This window comes from Bubalus kerabau, chromosome 3, assembly GCF_029407905.1.
Source record: "Bubalus kerabau isolate K-KA32 ecotype Philippines breed swamp buffalo chromosome 3, PCC_UOA_SB_1v2, whole genome shotgun sequence".
NCBI classification, from domain to species: domain Eukaryota; kingdom Metazoa; phylum Chordata; class Mammalia; order Artiodactyla; family Bovidae; genus Bubalus; species Bubalus kerabau.
Genome location: NC_073626.1, coordinates 76,524,094 through 76,549,183, shown reverse-complemented (window position 1 = coordinate 76,549,183; position 25,090 = coordinate 76,524,094). Strand labels below are relative to the sequence as shown.

The following is a 25,090-nucleotide window of genomic DNA, read 5'->3' as shown; positions in this document are numbered from 1 at the left end:
TATTCCATTGTCTGGATGTATCACAGTTGATTGATCCATTCACCCACTGAAGGACATCTTGGTTGCTTCTACCTCTTGGACGTTATGGGAAAATCTGCTATAAACATCTACATTCAGGTTTCTGTATGGATATAAGTTTCCAAATCCTTTGAGGCAAGAATACTGGAGTGGGTTGTCATTGCCTTTTCCAGGGGATCATCCCAACCCAGGGATCGACCCAGGTCTTCAGCACTGCAGGCAGATTCTTTACCATCTGAGCCACCAGGTACTTAACCAATAAAGTTGGGAAGAACTGTACCTTGATAATATTGAGATTTTTCTGTTTGTGAACAGGAAATATCTCTCCACTTATTTATTTATTTCTTCTTTGATTTATTTCATCAGAGTTTTGTAGTGTTCCACATACAGATCTTATATGTATTTTGTTAAATTTATGCCTAAGTATTTTATTTTGGGGGTTACTAATGTAAATGGTGTTTCATTTTAAATTTCAAATTCCATTGTTCATTGCTGGCATATAGGAAAGTGATTGGCTTTTATATAGTAACTTTGTATTCTGTAACCTTTTTATAAACACTTATTAGTTACAGGAGATATTTTGGTCAATACTTAGGCAGAACAATCCAGTAGGTAATCATATCACCTGAGAACAAAGACTATTTTATTTCTTCCTTCCCAATAAGTACATTTTTTAATTTCCTTTTCTCACCTATTGCATTAGCAAGGACTTTCAGAATAATACTGAAAGTTGTACCTGATCTTAGTGGGGAAACTTCAGGTTTCTAACCATTAAGTATGATGTCAGCTGTAGGTTTTTTTAGTCTTTATTAAGTTGAGAAATTTCTGCTCTGTTCCTATTGTACTGAGACCTGTTGGGTTTTTACATACAATGACTAGTATTGAAAACATGTCCCATGAGGGGAAAGGAGGCTTTGGACTCTCAGTGTCCATTTGGAGAAAGATAGGAGCACCTCAGTGTCAAGACGTTCTATTATATGTCAAGAGCACCTCAGTGCTCTCTAATGGACAGCCAGCCTCCAACAGGCCCCGTGGGACTTCTTTGATGTGAGTTAGATCATAGCAAGTTATCGGGTCTCCCTCAGAAATCTGCCTCAAAATTTCAATTTGCCTGTTTAAGAGTCAAGGACAGAGCACTGACCTAATTGCTTCACCCCATCATTACTGTGTGTTTTTGCATAATCTCACCAGCTCCCTTCTTCGTTCACCTGGATTATTCCTGACCTGAGAGAGCTGTCTAATATTCCTGCCATTGAGGCATTCAATTCAATTCTAACATTCCTTGCTTGAGGCAGCGAGAAAGACCCCAAGCTGCTGTCCTGGAGCACCAATCTCTGCCCCAGATCCTCCCTCTCTTGGCAGAAGCTCAGACATGTTAAGCTTGAATGTACTCTACCTAGATTGCAACAGTCCATGGGATCAAAAAGAGGCGGACTTGGCTTTGCAGCTAAACCACTCTACCTAGATTACAGGGACCAGGGAATGGCATTTCTTACCAGTTTCTTGCCCCATACCACATGCCAGCCTCCACACATTGCTTTGAAATATTCTAAACATTCCTAGGCTAAAGCCAAAGATTCATCTAAACAGGGGTGATAACCAGTATGGCCCAGACTCCCGCCAACTGGAATGGATGCCAGCTTGGCTGGGGCAGGGCCTGGCAGCCCCCTGTTGGGGCAGGCATTAGTCCTTTGGTTGCTGGATGGCAGAGCGAGCTGGAAGGTCTCAGGGAGGGATCTGAGGGGGCTGCACAGGGCGGGGCTCCAGGAAGGACTTTTAACCTACAGGTGAGCAAATGTTGCAATGGGTACCAACCAGTGCAGCCATTCTAGTGTATACCAGTTGAAAGACCAGCCTAAATAGATGAGTAACATTTGGCTATTTTATTAAAGTTTCTCTCCATCTTCTCTCCTTTCTTATGCATGAGGCAGAGCGTGCCCCAGACCACAGCCCACTGTGTGCTTTGCTCTCTAGAAAGATTACTGAAGAAACTAAATACACACATAACTACAGAACCTTTCTTAGAAGTGTCATCTGAGCAAAATAGTGCTATTTTAAAAATCATCAGGACACCCTCACCACACTCTACAGATCTTGACTCTCCAGCTAACACTGAATAAATGTACATTCTTTTTCCATGCTAATTGTTTTCAGACCACCGACTAGAATTACAGTATGAAAAGGCCGCTGTCATGTTCAGTATACATTTTTAATAGACATCTTTAAACATTTAGACAAAATATTATTTTTAAATGGCAATTCTTTAACTGGTAAATGTAATTATCTAACTTAAAAAAAAAGAAAAAGCTGACAATCAAAATATTCTGTCAGTGCTTTACCGAAGCACCTAAAATACCTTTTCAGCAAATGAAACGATACTTTATTTTATGCTTTTAAAAATGCATTAGGGTAATTGCTCTGCAACAAATCACCTTCTCTGCTCCAAGCTCGACTGCTACATCCCTCATGTGTCCATCAACTGTGCACATTGTCAGGATCTCCTGATGATCGCCCGGGGTGAATCCCCCAACAGCATGTTTATAAGGGTATTCAGCTGAGCAATCTGCAAAATAATTATATTTCAATGGAGATATTACGCTGCAAAAAAAATCTATTATATGTCAAGTGCTAAATGAAGCAGTTTATAGCACCAAGACACATTTATTGGTGCTTTTAATCAAAGCAAATAACTTTTGCAAGCTGATCATTCCATTGTTTTCTTGCAATTTTAATTTGCTTCCTTAATAACAAAAATATGCTTTTCGACCAGCAGTTGTCACTTTACTTCTGAAAAAACAAAATGCTAGATTCTTTTAAAAAATATTCTTGGTTTACCATCTCCCTATGGTTGGAATCTATTCTCCCAAAGTCCTGTGGTTAAAAAAAAAAAAAAAAAAGATGTACAAAAAGTTAGCCTTCTTACAAAGGTGGTCCCAAAGTCCACATTTTTCCTTAAGTCCAAAGAGGGACTAAGGGACCCTTAACCCTATCTGTTGGTGGCAGAAGAGCTGAAGAACTTTTGCTCCAATGCACTTCATTTGTTCCTTTGTAAAGTTTAAGGTTCAAAGCCGAGAAGGTTCTTTGTTGGCTTCAAGTTGAACGCAACCTGCTTTCTTTCAACATACCAGTCATCACTGCTGCAACAGCAAGAGCCCTGAGCTTACCTCTTAGGACTAAATTTCAACCGTACTGTATTGTATTTCCAGAAATACTAACTGTATTGCATTTCCAGAAAATGTTGAGTACATAAAGAAATCACTCTTTTAGACTTCAAAATGTAATAAAAAGCCATAGACTTTCACCATATCTCAGCAAGCCTGCCCACAACATCGAGTATTGATGAATTTCTCATGAGAATAATAGTCCAGATTTCTCCAGAAGGCCCACTGTGTACCAGATCCCCGTTGAAGTGCTCTTGAGCCTTCTCTCCTGTAATACTCACAACAATCCTATGCGATAAAGCCTTTGTGTAGCCCAATTCACAGATGAGGAAACTGAGGCTAGAGAGATTAAGTACTTTGCCCAGTGATTTAGCCAGTTTTCCTAGCTGTCCCCTGGCAGTGCTCAACAGATGCTGACCAACAGAGTCAAACCCACTTAAGAAACCCTTCTTCACCCACATCCCAATGGTCCACTAAATCTGAGTGCTGGTCAGAGCCACGTGAACAGCCAAGTCCGACACGTGGACGTAGGGACCTGGAGGTCCCCGGATCTGTGGACATCCCTACTGCTAAGGCTCAACTAGCACCGGACCCAGAGAAAGTTCCTCCTCTTCTTCCTACCTTCAACCTTATTTTCAGAAAAGACCCATTTGAAATCCTCTCCAAACCTCACAGTAGGATTCCCTCTCTGCATCTGCCTGTTTTCTGCAGGAAGTGTGACTAATCGCAAAACTATGATGGGAAGAGCCTGTAGAGGGCTCCCAGCCTGGCTCCGATGACACCACACTCCTTCAGCGCCAGCCAGCCCTGCTCCCAGGAGGGTGTTCCGTCTCCACTTCACCCCTAAACCTGGCACCGCAGGCCCCATAAGGGGGAGAGGACACCTTCCACTTTCCAGCTGCCCCACAAATAAAGCTGCTGACTGTGCCGTGCTACTTGGTCTACCGCTCTCCCCACTGCTCCTGCCTCCAGCTTCCCCACCCTACCCACTTGTTACCATTAAGCCTGTATCGTCTAAAAGGCACTGATTATTACTGCCGACGAGCCGCTGTTTAGTGCGGATCTTAGAGAGCAGCGTGCTGACAAGACACGTTTCCAGAACAAAGAATGTCAGATGCTTAGGTCCCAAAGGAGAAAGCCATGAGGTATGCATGGTGTTTGCGTGTGGGAGAGAGGACATGTGCCCACTCGTGTGTAAGGTATATGAGCATGCACAGGCATGAAGACTGGAGACAGGGGGCTCCTGAGAACATTACCAATACTCAGGTCTCATGATCCTAAGGAAGAAAGAGGGGGGAACAACACTGAAACAGAAGACACCATCTTTTCCTTGAGAAATCACTGAAGTTTAGATCAAGAATTTTCTTTTCAGGATCACAACAGCTGGGGTTCTTCATAACTGTGATATTGAGCACTGATTATGACCAAACTCTGTGCTAAACATTTCACATGAATCCCAACATTCACCTTATGAAATATACACTGCTATTTCCATTTTACAGAAAAGGGAAACTGGGGTTCAGAGAGGCTGGATTATTTCCTCAGTGTCACACAGCTAATAAGCGGTGAACTCAGAGTCAGTTGGGGCCATGTGAAGACAAGTGTTGGTGCTCCAAACTTGTTGCTACTGGTTCACCTTCTTCCAAAAATTAAAGACATTGTTGTGAGCTAATCACCACCACTTTCAGTCCTGAATGCAAAGGCTATTTTCACCACAGCACAGTCAGGGCCAGATGCTTTCAAATAATCACTGCACAAAAAGCCCCTTAGGCAGCTTGTTAACATACTTTTCCTTAGCCACACCCTAGTGATTCTGATTCCACTTCGTCTGAGTCAGGTCCTAGGAATCTGCATTTCCAACCAGCCATTTCAGCTGATTTTAGCGCAGAGTGTAAAGACACGGGTCTCATCCAGGGCTAAGGGTCGATGTTAAGGTACGTGGATGTCTCCATCGTTGGTCAATGCACTTCGACCTACCTCATCATCACTCCTAGCACCCTCTCTCTAGGGTCTGGGATGGGAACTGCTGCTGCTGCTGCTGCTAAGTCGCTTCAGTCGTGTCCAACTCTGTGCGACCCCATAGACAGCAGCCCACCAGGCTCCCCCGTCCCTGGGATTCTCCAGGCAAGAACACTGGAGTGAGTTGCCATTTCCTTCTCCAATGCATGAAAGTGAAAAGTGAAAGTGAAGTCGTGTCTGACTCTTAGCAACCTCATGGATTGCAGCCCACCAGGCTCCTCTATCCATGGGATTTTCCAGGCAAGAGTACTGGAGTGGGGTGCCACTGGGATGGGAACGTATAGACCCAAATACAGCAAAACTTGGAGAGAGGGCTTATTCCTTGAAGAAACTTGTTTTTGCAACCCCCAGATTGAGAGAAGATTAAGCTATTTCATGGATTCTCTAAACATGCCCCAAATTAAAAGCAAGCCCGTTTACCTCAGGAGACTCTAAGTTCTGTGAGGGCCAGCACAGTGCCTGCTACTTACCAGACATGCAGTTACACATGTGTGGAATTGATGCATGGAGGAGAATGAAACCAATCTGCTTATGGTTGCTAACATCTCTAAGAAAGAAACTTGAAATCTTTACAGCAGATTTCCTCAACCACAGCACTGAGCTTTTTATTTATTTATTTTTAATCGAAAGATAATTACTTTACAATATTGAGTTGGTTTTTGCCATACATTAACATGAATTAATTAGCCATTGGTATGCATGGGGTCTGAGTTTCAGCTTCAGTGGTGGAGCAGAGTGAACTGGCACCCCCAGGCCAACTGGGAGACACCCGGATGCCTTTGGCCACAGGTGGGAGAGGGGAGAGAGCATCAGCCTGGCCAAAGCCCTTCCTACTGACTTTTTGGACCTGATAATTCTTCACTGTTGTGGGGAGGGGGCGGGCTGTCCTGCACATTGTATGGGGGTTAGCATCACCCCTAGCCTCTAGCCACTGCATGCCCGCAGCAAGCCTCCCCCATCCAAAGCCGTGACCACCAAAAGTATCTCCAGACATTGCCAAAGGTCCTCTGCGCAGCAAAATCACACCTGGTTGAGAATCGCTGTTTTAAAGGAGGCCAAAAAAGTATCGAATATTTTAATTGCTTTCAAAAGTGCCTAATTCCCTTCTGATCACCATCTCCATTAGCATCATACCCTTCTCCCAAAAGGGTTTTTGGTTATTATTGTTGTTTGTTTAATGGCCTCAGAATCTCTGGAAACTTTGCAACTCTTTTCAGGACACATTTCCAGCGTGTTTTTGAAGGACGATTAAGGTGTACAACAATCTCAAATCTCAGGAGACCAGGAATAGAATGAATATAAGAGTTTTTAAAGAAGAAAGAAACAGATTTATATGAAAACAGAGATATCAGAATGTTATAAGACTTTTTCTAAACATAGACAAATACCTTCAAAATTCCAAGGAAAAGTTATTTTCCATCTAGAATGATATACCCAGCCCAATTTTCAGTCAAATATGAGGTTTGAATAAATTTATTTTTAGACATGCAAGTAATAAAAAAATTCTTCCCATGCACCCCTTCTTAGGAAGTTCCTGGAGGATATCCTTCAGCAAATTCAGGAAATTAACCAAAAAGAAAAGAAGAATGGGATCCAGGAAAGAGGAAATCTAGCACAGGAAAGTGGATAAGAGGTATTTTCCACACCCAAAGAGCACTCCTCCAAATGGGGAAGGCTGTGGGGCAGGAGGAAGACCATAAATGAGTGTTTGGAAATGGACAAATTATTGACAGACATCAGGTGACATATCTGTTAGCAAATCTGGAAAAAATAGTAGTGATCTGTACTTAGAACTGAGCAAGTTTAAAAAAAAAAAAAAAAAAGGTGGAGGGGGGGCAATTATTTACTCCAGGGGAAATAAAAGGTTAAGATAGTTTGAGGAAAAATGATTATGTTTGTTGACTTGACAATAAACAATATTCACCCAGTCAACACCATGTAAACACTGAATATTAACTGAACAAAAATTGTGGTAAGTGTATCCAAGGGTTGGAGCTAGGAAAGGAGGGAGGTGAATCAGAGAGCTGAAGCATTCATCTATCACACAAGAAAGTCAGGAAAGGACTAAGGCGTGAGGTAACAGCGTGAGCACAGGATCTGGAAATAAAGGCGTAAACACCGGAAGCAAAGGGAAAGTCGCTCAGTCGTGTCCGACTCTTTGCAGAAGAAACAGTTCGATGCACGATACTGATGCTCGGGGCTGGTGCACTGAGACGACCCAGAGGGATGGCATTGGGAGGGAGGAGGGAGGAGGGTTCAGGATGGGGAACACATGTATACCTGTGGCGGATTCATTTCGATATTTGGCAAAACCAATACAATATTGTAAAGTTTAAAAATAAAATAAAATTAAAAAAAAAAAAGTTGAAAGTGGTTGCCTCTGAAGAAAAAGATTAGAGGCGGGAGGACCAAGCAGAGGCTTCCCACTGTTTGTTACAAGCCTTTCTCCTTGATTAACTATATGCATGCATTACCTTAATGAAAGTACAAGTCAACTTAAAGACATAATAAGACGAGATACTATTTCTAAATGACTCGGCGCCTGGAACGCGGGGAGCACACACGCCCCTCACCTGGTACGCAGCTGCTCTGGTGCTGTCCCCACCTCGCTGCCAGCCGGGGTGCAGAATCTCGTATCCATACTACGGATGTCAGCGCATTCTCAGGGCTGTCTCAGGCTTTTCCTCTGCTTCTGTCACACCTGCCTGCCTGCTGCTGCCTCAGCCTAGAAGGCCTGTCTCCCAAATGTGCGGTGAGTGGGTGACACTCACCCTTCAGTCCCTCTCGAAGTCAGCCCCCGCAGAGGCCTCCCCTGCCTTCCTAGCTAAAATAGCACCTCCGGTCCTCTTTAGTCTCTCCCGTCTTCTACTGTATCTCATTTACAGGACTTGTCACTATCTGAAGTATCCATTCACCTACCCATTTCCCCTCTCAACTGAATATCAACTTTCAAAGGGCAAGAACTGTCTTTGCTGATGAGTTGCCAGCTTAGGAACCAGGCCTAATAAATATTTAACTGGACGGAAGGATGTGAGGATGGATGAATAAATAAATGAAAGTTTGTTTGAATTGGGGGATTGCGATTACACTATTCATACTAAGTGTAAAATAGGTAACTAATGGGAACATACTCTATAGCACAGAGAACTCTACCTTAATGCACTGGGATGATCTGAATGCAAAGCAAGTTCAAAAGAGAGGGGATATATGGACACAGATGGCTGATTCATTTTGCCATACTAATATTGTAAAGCACCTATATTCCAATAAAAATTAATTAAAAAAAAAAAAAAAAAGCAAGCTAGCAGGAGCTCCCCCGATTGAGGAACGGTCCTCCTCTATCAGAAGTCATCCTCGTAGACTGAGCATGCGTGGGAGGGACACACACATGGCACCAAGGGAGGAAGGGGACACCTTCACTCTCTAGACAGTTCAGCCTAACACTGAACGAGTTAGTGAGCAAACGCTCTCGTGCTATGGAAGTGTCCCAGCCTATTGCTTGTGCAGTCTCTGGGTTAAGATGAATTCCAGGTGGTGCCATATTATTTCCAGAGATTGTTCCTCTGTTTTATCTGCTTAACCCATTAAAGTCTGCCACGCCCGCCGTTCCCCCTTCTACCTCATCATAGTTCTTCCATCTGCAGGCCTCCATCTCTCAGAAAGAAACCTTGGAGCTTCTTCAATTGATAGGTTTCAGGACATATTTTGCATAGTCAAGTAGCTTTTTAAAGTTCTGGACATCAGGTTTCCAAGAGCACAGGATCAGGACAGCTACTAGAGTGACATAATAAAGAATGCAGATGCACTTGACAGATTTAGATGGGAGGAATGTCTTATTAAAAGCAAGATTTAGGTACAGATGGTGTGAGGCATGTGCCATTGCACAGGAGGCTCTGAGAAGAATCCAGGTATAAGGCATAGACCACAGAGGAAAGGACAACCCCTGGAGACATTTTTAAGAGACAACTGGCCCAGGATTCTAAGTGAATGGGGAGACAGTACCATGTGGTGGTTAAAAGCACGGGCCACACCCAAAGGGCAAAAAGGGAGATAATTCACTGTGAGGGCCCAAGTTCAATCCCCGGTCGGGGAAAATCTTACAAGCTGTGCACTATGGGGAATAAAAAGAGCATGGGCAGGGATTTCCAGAAACTCCACCACTTGTGACTGAACGACCTTGGGCATGCTGATTAGTTCCTTCACCTGAGACATGGAACAGTGATACCTGCCTGCCAAGGAGTGTTGTGAGGATTAAAAGTCTGGAAACATGTTGGCATAGTGTCTGGGGCACAGTAAGTGTCCAATAAATGGACAATGTGTGTGAGCTAAGCCGCTTCAGTTGTGTCTGACTCTTTGCAACCTTATAGCCAGGCTCCTCTGTCCATGGGATTTTCCTGGCAAGAATACTGGAGTGAGTTTCCATTTCCTCCTCCAGGGCGTCTTCCTGATCCAGGGAACAAACCCACGTCTCCTACATTGCAGACAGAGTATTTACCTCTGAGCCACTAGAAAAGCTCCGTAAGAGAGAAGACTCACTGATAATTTCCATGTTTTAAAAAAGATTTTTCTGATGTGGACCATTTTCAAAGTCTTTATTGAATTTGCTACAATATTGCTTTTATGTTTTGGTTTTTTGCCTACAATACATGTGGAATCTTAGCTCCCTCCCTGACCAGGAAACAAACCACATTCCTACATTGGAAGGCAAAGTCTTAACCACTGGCCCACCAGGGAAGTCCCAATTTCTACATTTCTAATGGAGTAGTACTGCAGCCAGACTGAGAGAGAGGGGCTCCTTCGGGAGGCGGGCATTGAGTCCCAACAACTTGAGACTGAAGCTGAGTTCAGGTGGACGGCAAGCATTCAGGTGGCGATTCCTATGCAATTAAAAACACTGCATTTCCTATCTAAGCACACAAGTAAAATTCAGAAATGAAAGGTACTCTTCAGGAAATAAAATACTAGGGAAATTGCTAAATTTTACTTCCAAAGCCTGTTTCTTGCAAGACTTTGAGAAAAAGAAAACTAACAATTCTTTGAAAAGCGTTTATTTTGTTCAGTGATTAAAAGGAAGAAACAGAAAACAACAATTAAAAAAAAAGAAACTTGAAGGGCACTCTAGTTAAAACAAACAAACAAACAGAGAAAGAAAAGTTTCTGAAATTTGATCATGTGGTCCTGAAATTGACCATAGTTAGAATAGACAATTGAAAAGTTTCCATTTTTCCTGCATCTCTGGCCTTCTAAAATAAAAGTTTGCAATAGTCAATTCTCAATTAGCTTTGTTAATGGAGAGGAGCAGTGACACAGATAAAAACAAGCTACAGATAACACAAAAATGATTTACTGCCACTTACAGGGTCCCTTCGACCCCCAGCCTCCCACCTTCGCAAAGCCCTCCAATCAGCTCCTTCAGACCCCCAACGCGTGGTGTCAGAAGGAGACTGTGGGTCACAGAGATAATCTATTCAAGGGTAATGGATTTGACTACAATTTAGCATTGATTAATTATGGTGTCCAATTTTAATTCAGTGCCATTCACTAACTAATTAGATAAGGGTTTTCTAGGTTCTATTTTTGGCACAGAAAATTCTAAGCATAGGTACCTTAAAATTAGCAGTGCTGTTAAGATTTAATAATTATTTATCCCTAACCTCACAATGAGCACTGTACAAAGGTCAGAAGACCTACGTTCTTCCCGGTTGTACCCGTAATATGGATTTTGCAACCAGGTAATCTATTCACCTCTCTGAACTGTTTACTCCTTTATAAAGTGGAAGTCAATGAGGTGGATGTGTAAGGTTGGTTCCAGAGCCACCATTCTAGGTAATCCTCATGATGCATACCTTGTTTTTAACATGTTTGCCCTTTGACCTGTACTCACAAGTTTATGGCAGTGGTTCTTACCCAAGGCAGTTTTGTCTCCCAGGAAACTTGGCAATGTCTGGACACATTGTTATTGTCAGGACTGGGAGGCAGAGGGTGATTCTGTCATCTAGTGGGTAACAGGTCAGGGATGCTGCTGAACATTCTACAAGGTTCAGGACAGTCCTCTACAACAAAGAATTATCTGGCCCAAAATGTTAATAGTGTTGGGGTTGAAAAACCCTAATACATAGAAAGATACCTTGACATAGGTCAGTAGTCTAGGAACTGCTCTATTTTGGAAGAGGAATAGAAGTTTAGATTATAGGATAATAGTATATTAAATTGGAACTTACTACTAGGCACCATGGACATCACCAGATGGTCAACACCGAAATCAGATTAATTATATTCTTTGCAGCCAAAGATGGAGAAGCTCTAACAGTCAGCAAAAACAAGACCGGGAGCTGACTGTGGCTCAGACCATGAACTCCTTATTGCCAAATTCAGACTTAAATTGAAGAAAGTAGGGAAAACCACTAGACCATTCAGGTATGACCTAAATCGAATTCCTTATGATTATACAGTGGAAGTGAGAAATAGATTTAAGGGACTAGATCTGATAGAGTGCCTGATGAACTATGGATGGAGGTTCGTGACATTGTACAGGAGACAGGGATCAAGACCATCCCCATGGAAAAGAAATGCAAAAAAGCAAAATGGCTGCCTGGAGAGGCCTTACAAATAGCTGTGAAAAGAAGAGAAGTGAAAAGCAAAGGAGAAAAGGAAAGATATAAGCATCTGAATGCAGAGTTCCAAAGAATAGCAGGAGAGATAAGAAAGCCTTCCTCAGCGATCAATGCAAAGAAATAGAGGAAAACAACAGAATGGGAAAGACTAGAGATCTCTTCAAGAAAATTAGAGATACCAAGGGAACATTTCATGCAAAGATGGGCTCGATAAAGGACAGAAATGGTATGGACCTAACAGAAGCAGAAGATATTAAGAAGAGATGGCAAGAATACACAGAAGAACTGTACAAAAAAGAGCTTCACGACCAAGATAATTACAAGGGTGTGATCATTCACCTAGAGCCAGACATCCTGGAATGTGAAGTCAAATGGGCCTTAGAAAGCATCATTACGAACAAAGCTAGTGGAGATGATGGAATTCCAGTTAAGCTATTTCAATCCTGGAAGATGATGCTGTGAAAGTGCTGCACTCAATATGTCAGCAAATTTGGAAGACTCAGCAGTGGCCACAGGACTGGAAAAGGTCAGTTTTCATTCCAATCCCAAAGAAAGGCAATGCTAAAGAATGCTCAAACTACTGCACAATTGCACTCATCTCACACACTAGTAAAGTAATGCTCAAAAATCTCCAAGCCAGGCTTCAGCAGTACGTGTACTGTGAACTTCCAGATGTTCAAGCTGGTTTTCGAAAAGGCAGAGGAACCAGAGATCAAATTCCCAACATCCACTGGATCATCGAAAAAGCAAGAGAGTTCCAGAAAAACATCTATTTCTGCTTTACTGACTATGCCAAAGCCTTTGACTGTGTGGATCACAATAAACTGTGGAAAATTCTGAACGAGATGGGCATACCAGACCACCTGACCTGCCTCTTAAGAAACCTGTATGCAGGTCAGGAAGCAACAGTTAGAACTGGATATGGAACAACAGACTGGTTCCAAATAGGAAAAGGAGTATGTCAAGGCTGTATATTGTCACCCTGCTTATCTAACTTATATGCAGAGTACATTATGAGAAACGCTGAGCTGGAAGAAGCACAAGCTGGAATCAAGATTGTCAGGAGAAATATCAATAACCTCAGATATGCAGATGACACCACTCTTATGGCAGAAAGTGAAGAGGAACTAAAAAGCCTCTTGATGAAAGTGAAAGAGAAGAGTGAAAAAGTTGGCTTAAAGCTCAACATACAGAAAACTAAGATCATGGCATCTGGTCCCATCACTTCATGGCAAATAGATGGGGAAACAGTGGAAACAGTGTCAGACTTTATTTTCAGGGGCTCCAAAATCACTGCAGATGGTGATTGCAGACAAGAAATTAAAAGACACTTACCTCTTGGAAGGAAAGTTATGGCCAACCTAGATAGCATATTCAAAAGCAGAGACATTACTTTGCCAGCAAAGATCCGTCTAGTCAAGGCTATGGTTTTTCCAGTGGTTATGTATGGATGTGAAAGTTGGACTATGAAGAAAGCTGACACAGAAGAATTGATGCTTTTGAACTGTAGTGTTGGAGAAGACTCTTGAGAGTCCTTTGGACTGCAAGGAGATCCAACCAGTCCATCCTAAAGGAGACCAGTCCTGGGTGTTAATTGGAAGGACTGATGCTAAAGCTGAAACTCCAGTACTTCAGGCACCTCATGTGAAGAGTTGACTCATTGGAAAAGACTCTGATGCTGGGAGGGATTGGAGGCAGGAAGAAAAAGGGACAACAGAGGATGAGATGGCTGGATGGATGGCATCACCGACTAGATGGAAATGAGTCTGGGTGAACTCCGGGAGTTGGTAATGGACAGGGAGGCCTGGTGTGCTGCAATTCATGGGGTCGCAGAGTCGGACACGACTGAGCGACTGAACTGAGCTGAACTGAGGCACCAAAGGTTCCATAAATATGAAATTCCAAAGTGAGGTTCCAAATCACCTCGTGGAAATTTCAAAGAACATTATTAAAAACTGGATAAACAGCCCTAAAACCTGTAAGGAAGCCATAAAAGGGTTGCATATGTGGATACTGGGGGAGCATTTGCAAAAGGAATTTTTTTGTAGACAGCCACTACCCTGTGTGACTCTCAATCCCATCCCACAGGGAAAGAGCTGGATTGGAATCATTTTTAATTCTGCTCCCAGAGAGCATCCTGAGGAAATGAGGCTCCAAAGTCTCCGTGGAGTAGAAAGTCCAGAAAATAAGGAATAAGAAGAGAGCACAACTAGGGGATAGTATGGATGGCCCACCTCCTAGAACTATTGTTGGAGGGACCCGAGAAAAAGCTTCACCTCTAAGCATCTGCCAGGCCCAGCCTGTGCAAAGCCAGCTCACAAACATACCATTCAAGTAAGAACTTTTCTGTACCTTTTTGCTCCCAACCTTCTTGTGCTCTGACCTCAGAGGAGCCCAAAGTTTAGAAAATAGAGAAAGAGGGAAAACAGGTTAGGAAAAGAAGAACAGGTTATGGCTGAGATAACAGTAGTCTTACCTTTTAATGTATATTGATGTGCTGGGCTTCCTTTGTGGCTTAGATGGTAAAGAATCCGCCTGCAATGTGGGAGACCTGGGTTTGATACCTGGGTTGGGAAGATTCCCTGGAGAAGGGAAAGGGTACCCACTCCTGTATTCTGGCCTGGAGAATTCCATGGACTGTATAGTCCATGGATTCACAAAGAGTAAGACATGACTGAGCGACTTTCACTTCACTTCACTTGACATGCTAATTAATGCATCCAGCTGGAATTCTATTTCAAAATCAAGATGGTGTCTTTTGGCTAAGATTGAGAGTAGGTAGGACTTTCCGTTCCATATGTGACTATAACATTCCTGGAGGATGTCAGAATTTTCACCCAACATGAGAGAAAAAACACTCCATTAAATAAATTTTAAAAAGCAGTGGAGGTCAAAATTATGTTTTGTTACATTACATCTTACTGGTCACAATTGTTCATATACTAGTTATAGACTCAAACTTCCATTTTCCTCCTTTTAAAAATATAACCAAGATTCCTTTTGAACTGTGCCTACAGGGGTTGGGGGGGAAACCTTGCTAGATATTCTCTGTTTAGCTATATTAGAAATATAAAATTTTCCAAGTTCAAAAGATATAATATTTTTGGTTCCTATGAATTTTGAATCAAGTTTATTGAACTTTTCACTCTGAGGGGGAAAAAATCTTAAATCTTACCTGTGTGTCATTAGATTCAAGGTTCTCCAAAGATTATACACTGAGCTGTGAGTTCTCCCAGTACCCATAGTCTAACTTTGATGTTCTCAAATTTTCCAGATTTGAGTTTAATAATATTGTCAGATATTTTGAAAGGATGACTTTTCAGCTATTGCCATACATTAAATATGTCAACTATTAATTATGTGTCATCTTATATTTGTATGGGCTGAAGTAATTTCTCCCAGTATCCTCAAAGGCATAATAAAGAGGTTTAAAATTGGTAGAAATGTCATACACAGATGGAAACATTTAATAATTTAATTGTATTCCACAAGTAAGTCTTCACCTAGAGATTTTTTTCAAATTAAATATTATCACTTCTTTTCTTTATACTTCTCTTTATATGATCATGACTGAAGAGAAAGAAGAATAATCAAAGCCTTTAGAATATTTCCTAGGTCCCACTGATCCTCTCAAAGTGAGGTCAATAGGCCAGCAACTTCAGCAGGACCTGAAAGCTCATTAGGTACAGAATTTCAGGCCCTGCCCTTTAGCGACTGAATCTGAACCTGCATTTCATAGTATTTTTAGGTTATTCTCATAGACATTAAAATTTGAGAAGGACTGAGCTAGGCCATCATTGAGGAGGCCTGTGATGATACCAGATAACAATTTAGCTCAAGACAAATAAGTGCAAATAACCCAGTTAGGATAAATTTCTTTACACTCAAAAAAATAAATCCACAGTAGAAGCAAAGTAAATCCTTGGCAGTGAAAATTCGTTTTAATCCAAAGAGAGTGCTGCCAGAGACTTTGTACAAACCGCCATCTGTAACCATAAGCAATTGGTTCAATGGAATCAATTCAGTTTGGACTCAGTGTGTAACTCCCAAAATTGTATTGGCCAACTATTGTGTAAGACTCACAACATTCTTAATAATCCTGGCTGACTAAAAATTGTGAACATTTTTTGTGTCCTTTTACCTTTTTTTTTTTCCTTGTTTATGAGTTCCTAAACCCATAGACAAGATTGAGAAGATAGAAAGAAAATATTGTCACAATGCCTATTTTTTTTAATGCTGTTTTGGTGTAACCTGCACCACTGCTTCTCTTTGCTACACATTCTAGAATCAGCTGGAGAACGTTCAAAGATCCCCATGCCCAGGCTGCACCCCATACCAGTTAAGTCAGAATCTCTGGAGCTGGGACCCAGGCATCAGTAGTCTCTCAAAATCTCCAGGTAACTACACAGTGCAGACAATTGGAACCAAAGACCTGTACAAGTCAGACTGAAGGAGTTGACGATTACATGGTGAGGTCATCAAAGGGGATAGCTAATATTCATAATTTAGGCCCCCAGCTAGATTTGGCCGAGGTTAAGGTAAGCCTGGTGGGCTGCCGTCTATGGGGTCGCACAGAGTCGGACACGACTGAAGTGACTTAGCAGCTGCTTAGCAGCAGGGTAGTCATCTAGACCAACACATTACCCTCTCCCTCAACCACTAGCCTGACTCAGACTCTTATCATCTCTAAGCTAGACCCTGGCAGCAGCCAACTCCCTAGTCTCCTGCTCCTAGCCTTGGCCAATCATAATCTACATTGCCCATCTTGTCCTCTATCTACACTGTTCCCCCGGCCCACTGATCTGCCTAGAAAAAAAATTAGACCATACCCCCACCACCTTACAACTCATCAAAGGCTCACCATTGCCTACTTAATAAGTTCTAAGCTGCTTAACCTGGCAACCTAGGCCTTCCATACTTTATCCCATGCCAGCACCTCCAACTTCTCCTCCTGATCTCCCTACCTCTAAGCTCCAGCAACTCCGGTATCACATTTCCACATTCCCAAGCCACTCCATGCCCTTAGACCTTTGTCCATGCCTCCTTCTCATTTCTTGGACTAACTAACTCCTGCTCACCATTCAAGACCTCAGCTCAGGTGTCACTCTCTAGGAAGCCTTCATTTTCCCCACCCAACCCCTTTAAAAGTTGCTTTCAATGGGGCTCTTTTGTATGCCAAAGTGAAAGGAATAGCACAGAGGTAAAAGAGCATCTCTTTCAGTGTGTTCTGAAAAAAGCAAGGCATCTCATTAAACAGATTCAGGAGACAGATGAAGTGCAAAAGGGATGGGAGTCCTAAATAATCAACCAGCTTGTTTCCTTTACAAGGTGGATACAGCCAGGTGATGACAGGTTCTCTAAATCATGAGAGCCTGGGCGAAAAAGGAACACAAACCAGTCAAAAGGGGAGAACTTTCTCTGTTATAAATGACAAAACTGCATTCATTACAAATTTGTTTTCAAACTTACTGAAGAAAGATAAATTCCTAAGCTTTGAATGATAAATAGACTTTATATGATTCTATCTATAACGACAATCTAACCATTTTTACAAATCTCAGACTCTGATGACGTTTCAGAACCATTTGGCGTTATTTTTGGTGTGAACAGTTCAGGAACCTTCTAGCTTGTGTTATTCTCATCAGAACCTATGAATTTTTTTGAAAGAGAGCTATCATAACCATCTGCCCCCTAAAATAACAACAATAAGGCCCCAGCTAGATTACAAACGGTACCGAGACCACATGGACTGTTTCCAGTGCAATTTCTTTTGCCTTATTAGTCACAGTATTTTTTAATCTCTCTTCCAGGTGGTTCAGTTGAAGGAAAGAAAATAACTAACATTTATTCTGTACACATTTATATGCCAAACACTGTTTAAAGTATTTCTGTATGTATCTCCACATGTAACATTTACAACAAACACTGTGAAATAACCATTATTATCTATCGCTCTCAAACAAAGAAACTGAAGCTCAAGAAGCTTAAATTACCCAAGACCACACAATTAGTTATGATAGTAATACGTTCCATAAAGCTGCATCTTCACAAAATAATGATGACAATAATATAACTTAAAATGAATAACCAACAAGAACCTACTGTATATAGTGCAGAGAACTCTGGTCAATGTTATGTAGCAGCCTGAATGGTTAGGAAGTTTTGGGGAGAATATATGTAGATATAGATATTTATATGGCTGACCTTTGCTGTCCACCTGAAATTATTACAACACTGTTTATCGCTATACTCCAATTCAAAATACAAAGTTTAAAAAAAAAACAAGTTATATATGGCTGCATATATGCAGAGTACATCATGAGAAATGCTGGGCTGGAAGAAGTACAAGCTGAAATCAAGATTGCCGGGAGAAGTATCAATAACCTCAGATATGCAGATGACACCACCCTTATGGCAGAAAGTGAAGAGAAACTAAAAAGCCTCTTGATGAAAGTGAAAGAGGAGAGTGAAAAAGTTGGTTTAAAGCTCAACATTCAGAAAACTAAGATCATGGCATCTGGACCTATCACTTCATGGGAAATAAATGGGGAAACAGTGGAAACAGTGTCAGACTTTATTTTTTTGGGCTCCAAAGTCACTGCAGATGGTGATTGCAGCCATGAAATTAAAATATGCTTACTCCTTGGAAGGAAAGTTATGACCAACCTAGATAGCATATTCAAAAGCAGAGATATTACTTTGCCAATAAAGGTCCATCTAGTCAAGGCTATGGTTTTTCCAGTGGTCATGTATGGATGTGAGAGTTGGACTGTGAAGAAAGCTGAGCGCCAAAGAATTGATGCTTTTGAACTGTGGTGTTGGAGAAGACTCTTGAGAGTCCCTTGGACTGCAAGGAGATCCAACCAGTCCATCCTAAAGGAGATCAGTCCTGAGTGTTCATTGGAAGAACTGATGCTAAAGCTGAAACTCCAATACTTTGGCCACCTCATGCAAAGAGTTGACTCATTGGAAGACCCTGATGCTGGGAGGGATTGAGGGCAGGAGGAGAAGGGGACGACAGAGGATGAGATGGCTGGATAGCATCACCGACTCGATGGACATGAGTTTGAGTGAACTCCGGGAGTTGGTGATGGACAGGGAGGCCTGGCGTGCTGCGACTCATGGGGTTGCAAAGAGTCGGACACAACTGAGCGTCTGAACTGAACTGAACACATAGACTCAAACACTGTATCTCAGGGAAAAAAAAAGGAAGGAGAAAACAAAGACCCAGTTAAACTCCTCCAAAGCTTATGCCAAGTCCAAAGCAAACAGAGCAAAGTATATAAAAGTAGACTACAGTGTGGCTTCTCTGCAGAAGTACTAGAGTTCAACAAACAGCTCTTAAGGATACCAGCAAATCTTTAACTGCCAGTATTAAACAGAAGGCTCTCCTGTCTGTATTTCTTCATCAAGGAACATAAGTTCCAACATAAAGCAAAGGAAGAAATAAAGTACAAAGCCAAGAATATTCCAAGAAAATATAAAAACATAGCTGTTTATCAATGTTGTGTATGATCTCAGATATCAGACTTTTTATCCTCGTCTAAAATCATATCATTATGAGAGTAATTCTTTCCTAGAAATTGCTTTTTACTGATAAAACCCAAACTTACAAATCAGCGTTGGAAGGATATGTTAAAGATTCAGGCCACCACAGCATTCCCATAATATCCCTCCTCCATCACCCAAACACAGGTTCCAATGTAGAGGTGGAATATCTATTCAAGAGTAGATATCTCTTGCCTTTAAGCTACACTTTGAGGAATGGAAGGAAACCTCATTTGGATCCTCAAAAGAAGGAATCATTTGTAACAAATGTCTAAATAAATGTACTTCTCAACATATAGTTTCAGTGCAGGTTGACATCTCAGCGCTGATGTGGCCTGTCAGTGGTGATGATTGTATTATGTGCATGAATCCATTAATATCTTCCGGGCATAATATCATACCCCATTCATCATATTAAGGTTTAGCAGCTGAAAACTCCAGAGACACTGAGGTTGTCTGGCTAAAAAACACTGATCCTACAGTATTAAAGTGAGAATCATACTCCAGAGCCAACCAACAATAAATTCATGTTAAAAAATAACAAACTCACAGCAAGAGAAATCAGGCCCACAATTTAATAGAAGATCGATTAAGGAGCTACTAACCCCTAATCAGTGGTCTGTATCTGTTCATCAAGGTTCACTGTCATTTGTTCCAGTCTTGACCTTAAGGAAAATAAACTAATATAAAATAAAATAAAACATTCCCGAATACCTCATGATACCCAAGGAGACCACAGCACGTCCATGCTGCATTAAAGAGGCTTTTTCCAAGGTCAATCTGAGCTTTACTACATAGATTGTGTTTATATATAAGGTACGAGCACTTTTTAAACTGTCTGAAAATACTGGTAATCTGAAAACTATGACTTGCTTAAAATCATACACTCTGTGATGTCTTTTCAATAGTCCCTGTGATCTTCTAATATGGGGAAGTGGTTTTTACCAAGCTAACCACCAGCCTTGAAATACCTAATGATGCCCTGGGACTGGAGGGAATCATTCCAAATTGCTCTAAATTGAACTTCCCATGGTAAGAACAAAGGGTGGCACTTAACTCAACGCCAACAGCCATGAGCCTTGGGGGGTCCAATTTTCGACTCAGGATTCCAGTCTTGGGAACTTCAGGATTGTAAAGGACAGTATCTTAATCTGGCATGCAGACTGAACTTGTCCGTTTACCCAGAGAAAAAGCCTATGTGGTGGTTTTGTAATTTTCCTAAGATTTCCTTTCTTTGCTAGAAGCTGGAGAGCTTCAGGCTAGAGATGGAGCTAGCTGGGAAAACGACGAGGCCCTGCCCTCTGTGTTATCATGTACCCAGGCTCACCCTAAGTTTCTAAATGGTCTCCTTAAAGATAAGCTACCTCATTCTCAAAATGCATGTCAGCACTCTATGCCGTACCTACTACAGCAAATCATGAATGACAGAGCTAATCAATTTCTCTCCGGGAAGAATCACACTTTATTAGGATATTTTCTGGTTGCAAGGAATAGAAATCCCTTTGAACTAGCTTAAGCAAAGGGAATGTGTATTATAAGAACTCCCGGGTATCTTAAGGAATTCAAGGGTTGTTAAATAACCAAGCTTCAGAAAGGGCAAGAAGAAGGAATTAGAACATTTTAGGGGACCCTAAAGTCTTCTTTCCTTCTCTTAGCATTGGCTCCTTCTTTTGTTTCCCAGTCTTGGTGGTAGAAAATGTTCATCACGAGCACTTCCCTCATTGATGTGCTCTCCTCCATTCAAGGCAGCATCCAGACTGATCTATGTACTCTGCCTCTAATTCCGCTTTTCCAAGGCAGGGATCGATTGACTTACTTTGGATAAGGTGCCCAACTCAAACAATCCATGAAGGCCAAGAGGAGGGGCCCTTTGTTCAAACATGGCTGCTCCCACTGACGCAATGGGTTGGAGGAACATGAAGACAGAGTAGAGTTGACAGATATTGAAAATTATAGTACAGGATGCCCAGTCAAATTTGAGATCAGATAAATAACAAAAAAATTTTAGTATAAGTATATCCTATATAGGACATTATTAATACTGGATGTTAATGTTAATGTTATTATTCATAGAAATTAATATTAGGTATTAATTTTCAATATTGACATTAGATATTCCATAGAAATATCTAATGTGTGATATTAGTATTAGATATTCCACAGAAATAGTTTCCATAAATAATAAAGTTTGCAAAATATTGGGTAACATCTATCAATTTATTAAAAATTAGAATTAGTGTCTGCTTGAGCCAGGCACAAAGCTCAGCAGAAGATTTTTTAGAACTTTAAATATACCAGTGGGCACTGTAACTCTCCGAGAGGGGAAATGGGGTGTTCCATGTTTCCCAAACTTAATCTGACTTTGGAAAAGCCACCAGATACCTAGTGTTGCTCAGAACCCAGGCTGAGAAATGCTGACTTAAGGCAAATACATCAAGAAAGATGAATTATGCCAATTAGCAACCGATTATGTATGTCTTGATGTTAAGTCACTCAAGAGCTCCCAACAGCTCTGAAGATAGCCCAGTAGAAACCTGCAGTATCAGTTAAACACCAACAAAGACCCTGAGCCTGCAGCCAAGAGTCCCATCCCTGGTCATTTCTCCTTTTATTCTCCATTATCATGGTAACTTAAACTTATCCCTAATTTTACAGAAGTTGTTTACTGATTGAGGCCATTTCAGCCCTTTTCATAAGGCTTCTAGACCATTCCTAATACCTGCATCTCCTACCAAAAATCACTACTCTGTTTGCAAACTACATTATGATCCAGAAAATTCATGTTGCATCCAGAAAGTTCTGATTGTAGCCAGTGAAACTGCCCATAAGAAATGGCAACAAATCATACCAACAACAGTTTAGTAGCCAAGGGCTGTTTTTCCCAATCATAAAACTCACCTGCTTGAAACTGCCATGTCTCTTCAGCCTCTGTTGACCTTACCCTGAGACACGTGCTGTCTCTCCTTTTGGCATCTTCTGCACTTCCCACTCTCATTCAGAATTTTTGTCAGTCCCCTCAATCCACAACATATCCTTCCATGACAGTTCTTCCTGGGGGTTCTGACTTGCCTCCAAAGACAGAAAATACAAACATCATCCTGATTGAAATACCTCTACTATGTGTACCCTTTTGAACTTGGATGGACCAGTTTTCGAAATGTGTGTGTGTCATGAGGCAACTATGAAAAAAATTATAGCTTAAAACTTGCCCCATGTTGTAAGATCTACAAGGACTCAGTATAAGTGACTTAGCCAGGGTTAATTGGAAATTTCAATGCTGACGGAATATCTGATGATATTAAATTTTTTCAATATTTGATATTTTTAAATCAATGTTTTTAAGTGTGCTAGAGGGTTCTGTGATTTCAAGAATAAATGGGGAAAAGAAAGATGAAAAAAAAAAGGAGAGTACCTTAACTGCTATGAAAAAAATATGTCATCTGGAATTTGCTTCAAAATAGTACCATATGAGGAATTTCCCTGGTGGTCCACTGGCTAAGACTCTGCTCCCAATGCTGGGACCCAAGTTCGATCCCTGGTCAGGGAACTAGGTCCAGCATGCTGCAACTAGGACCCAGGACAGCCAAATAAATAAACCTTTACCAAAATAATAATAATAATACAGGTGAGAGGGAATGGATAAGAGTGTAGGTGGGTCAAGACTGACTGGGGGTTCTCGGTTGTTCTAGTTAAGTTATGCGCACTTGGACAGGGTGGAGGGGGCTCATTATACTATTCTTTTTATTTTTGTGTATGTTCAAAGCGATTCATAACAAAATATTTTAAATAAATAAATAGGGTTAGTTGGTGAGGAGAACCTCAGGGTAGAAAGCGGGAGTTGTGGAACAAGTCCTGTCGCAGATCCTGGGGTGGAAACTGAGAGAAAGCTTGGGAGATTATCCATGCTTCATCCTGTAGAGCATTTACAGGGCTGAGGAACTGTGGTGGCCCTCGCCCAAAACTGCAGAGGCGTTCCTGTTACGGTGAGATCCCCTTTGCTCTGGCTCCTCTCCAGCTGGGCACACACATTCACTCCCCGTGTCAGGGAACTTGCACCAGGCCTTGGTTTTTGCTTGCGTGGTCTCTCAAGGAGTAGACATCAAGCACCAAGTCTTTTGCCCTTGCTGTCTGTGGAGACCTTTGTTTCCCTCCACGGGCTTGGCAAGGCGCTGGCTGTCGCTCTGAGGCCGAGCGTTCTGCCATTCTCACGTGAGCCCTCTGGGCTGCTGATCTCTTTGCTGATCTGCTTTCTCTCGTGCTGAGATGACAAGAGATGCTCTTCAAACCCTGGCAGGAAGAGTGCCTTTCTGAGACGAGCACCAGCTCGAAGCAGAGCCACCGCTCAGAAATCAAAGACGTGACACTTCCTGTGGGACAGTTTTCAACAGCCGGCTGCAGCAGCAAGTGGGACTGCAGAGGCCCAACCTCACATGCTCCACAAAGCACAAGCTTGGAGGGGAGCAAATGGGATTATGGTGGCACCCGCCATTTTTATCCCTTTATCAAAATAAAGAAGGAACAAAAAATATTTGCTACCCTGAAAAACTGCTCAAGAGCCTAGACTATTGGAATGTGGCTTTCTGGATTTAGAGAGAGGATCCCAACACAGCCAGAGAGCAGAGCAGCAGCACCAGCTCTGGGCAGCACACCACACTCTCCCCTGCCATCCACTCCCCGGTCCTGTAGACACCATGCCCTCACACAGCCTGAACACAGTTATCATAAGTCTGTGCTCACTTTAAGTCAAGACAAAACCAAATCTAAAATCTTCCTTCGAAATATCACAGTTCTATGATATGAACAGTTCAGTTCAGAGATGGAATAATCCATGATTGTATCGTGGACTGCATCAGAATTAAACCTACAGATTTCAGATAGTGAAGCAAACCTGAACTGCCTGCTTCCAAATACCATCTTCATTCATATCAATGATCAATGCCTTCCAGGCCTGCATTTATAAATCTACATGACCCCCTGCCCGACACGTGTAATTTGCTGTGCACTATATGGCCTTGGTGCTGCTCAAGGCTGTGATGGGGTGATCTCACTTTCCTTAATTGAGGGCACTTGTTTTCCCTTCGCCAAAGAGAGCAATTGGAAATCCTGCTGAATCCACAGTTCTTACAGGCTGAGCTAGAAGTTCCAGCCACTTGCTTTTTCAAATAATGCTTTCCAGGAATAAGCCAGGTGTCTGATAATGTGAAACATGGTTCAGATGGGCCCAGGCCTGCACATTTGGTAAATAAAACATCTGATTATACCTATTGAAGACTAGTGGGGCAGGTCACGGAGAAGGCAGTGGCACCCCACTCCAGTACTCTTGCCTGGAAAATCCCATGGACGGAGGAGCCTGGTGGGCTGCAATCCATGGGGTCGATAAGAGTCGGACATGACTGAGCGACTTCACTTTCACTCTTCACTTTCATGCATTGGAGAAGGAAATGGCAACCCACTCCAGTGTTCTTGCCTGGAGAACCCCAGGGACGGGGGAGCCTGGTGGGCTGTCATCTATGGGGTCGCACAGAGTCGGACACGACTGAAGCGACTTAGCAGCAGCAGCAGCAGGAGCAGGTCAAAAGGTGGAGGAAATGGCAACCCACTCCAGTATTCTTGCCAGGATAATCCCATGGACAAAGGAGCCTGGCGGGCTACAGTCCATGGTGTTGCAAAGAGTCGGACACAACTGAGCAACTGGGCATTGAAATTATTTGTAATCCATAAATTATAATG

The 25,090-nt window shown here is 42.0% G+C and overlaps 1 long non-coding RNA gene across 2 annotated transcripts in view; it reads right to left on the bottom strand.

Annotated features, from left to right (window-relative positions):
* The window catches only part of LOC129646280 (uncharacterized), a 45,123-nt gene that overhangs the window by 4,872 nt on the left and 15,161 nt on the right, over positions 1-25,090 (bottom strand). The window contains exons 2-3 of one of the 2 annotated variants that reach the window (XR_008711819.1): positions 22,259-22,429; positions 2,451-2,581 (exon numbers count right to left, since the gene is read on the bottom strand). This is a non-coding gene — a long non-coding RNA (uncharacterized LOC129646280). Of the gene's footprint in view, positions 1-1,978; positions 2,582-22,258; positions 22,430-25,090 lie in introns of those variants that run through there. The other variant, XR_008711818.1, reaches the window with a different exon arrangement.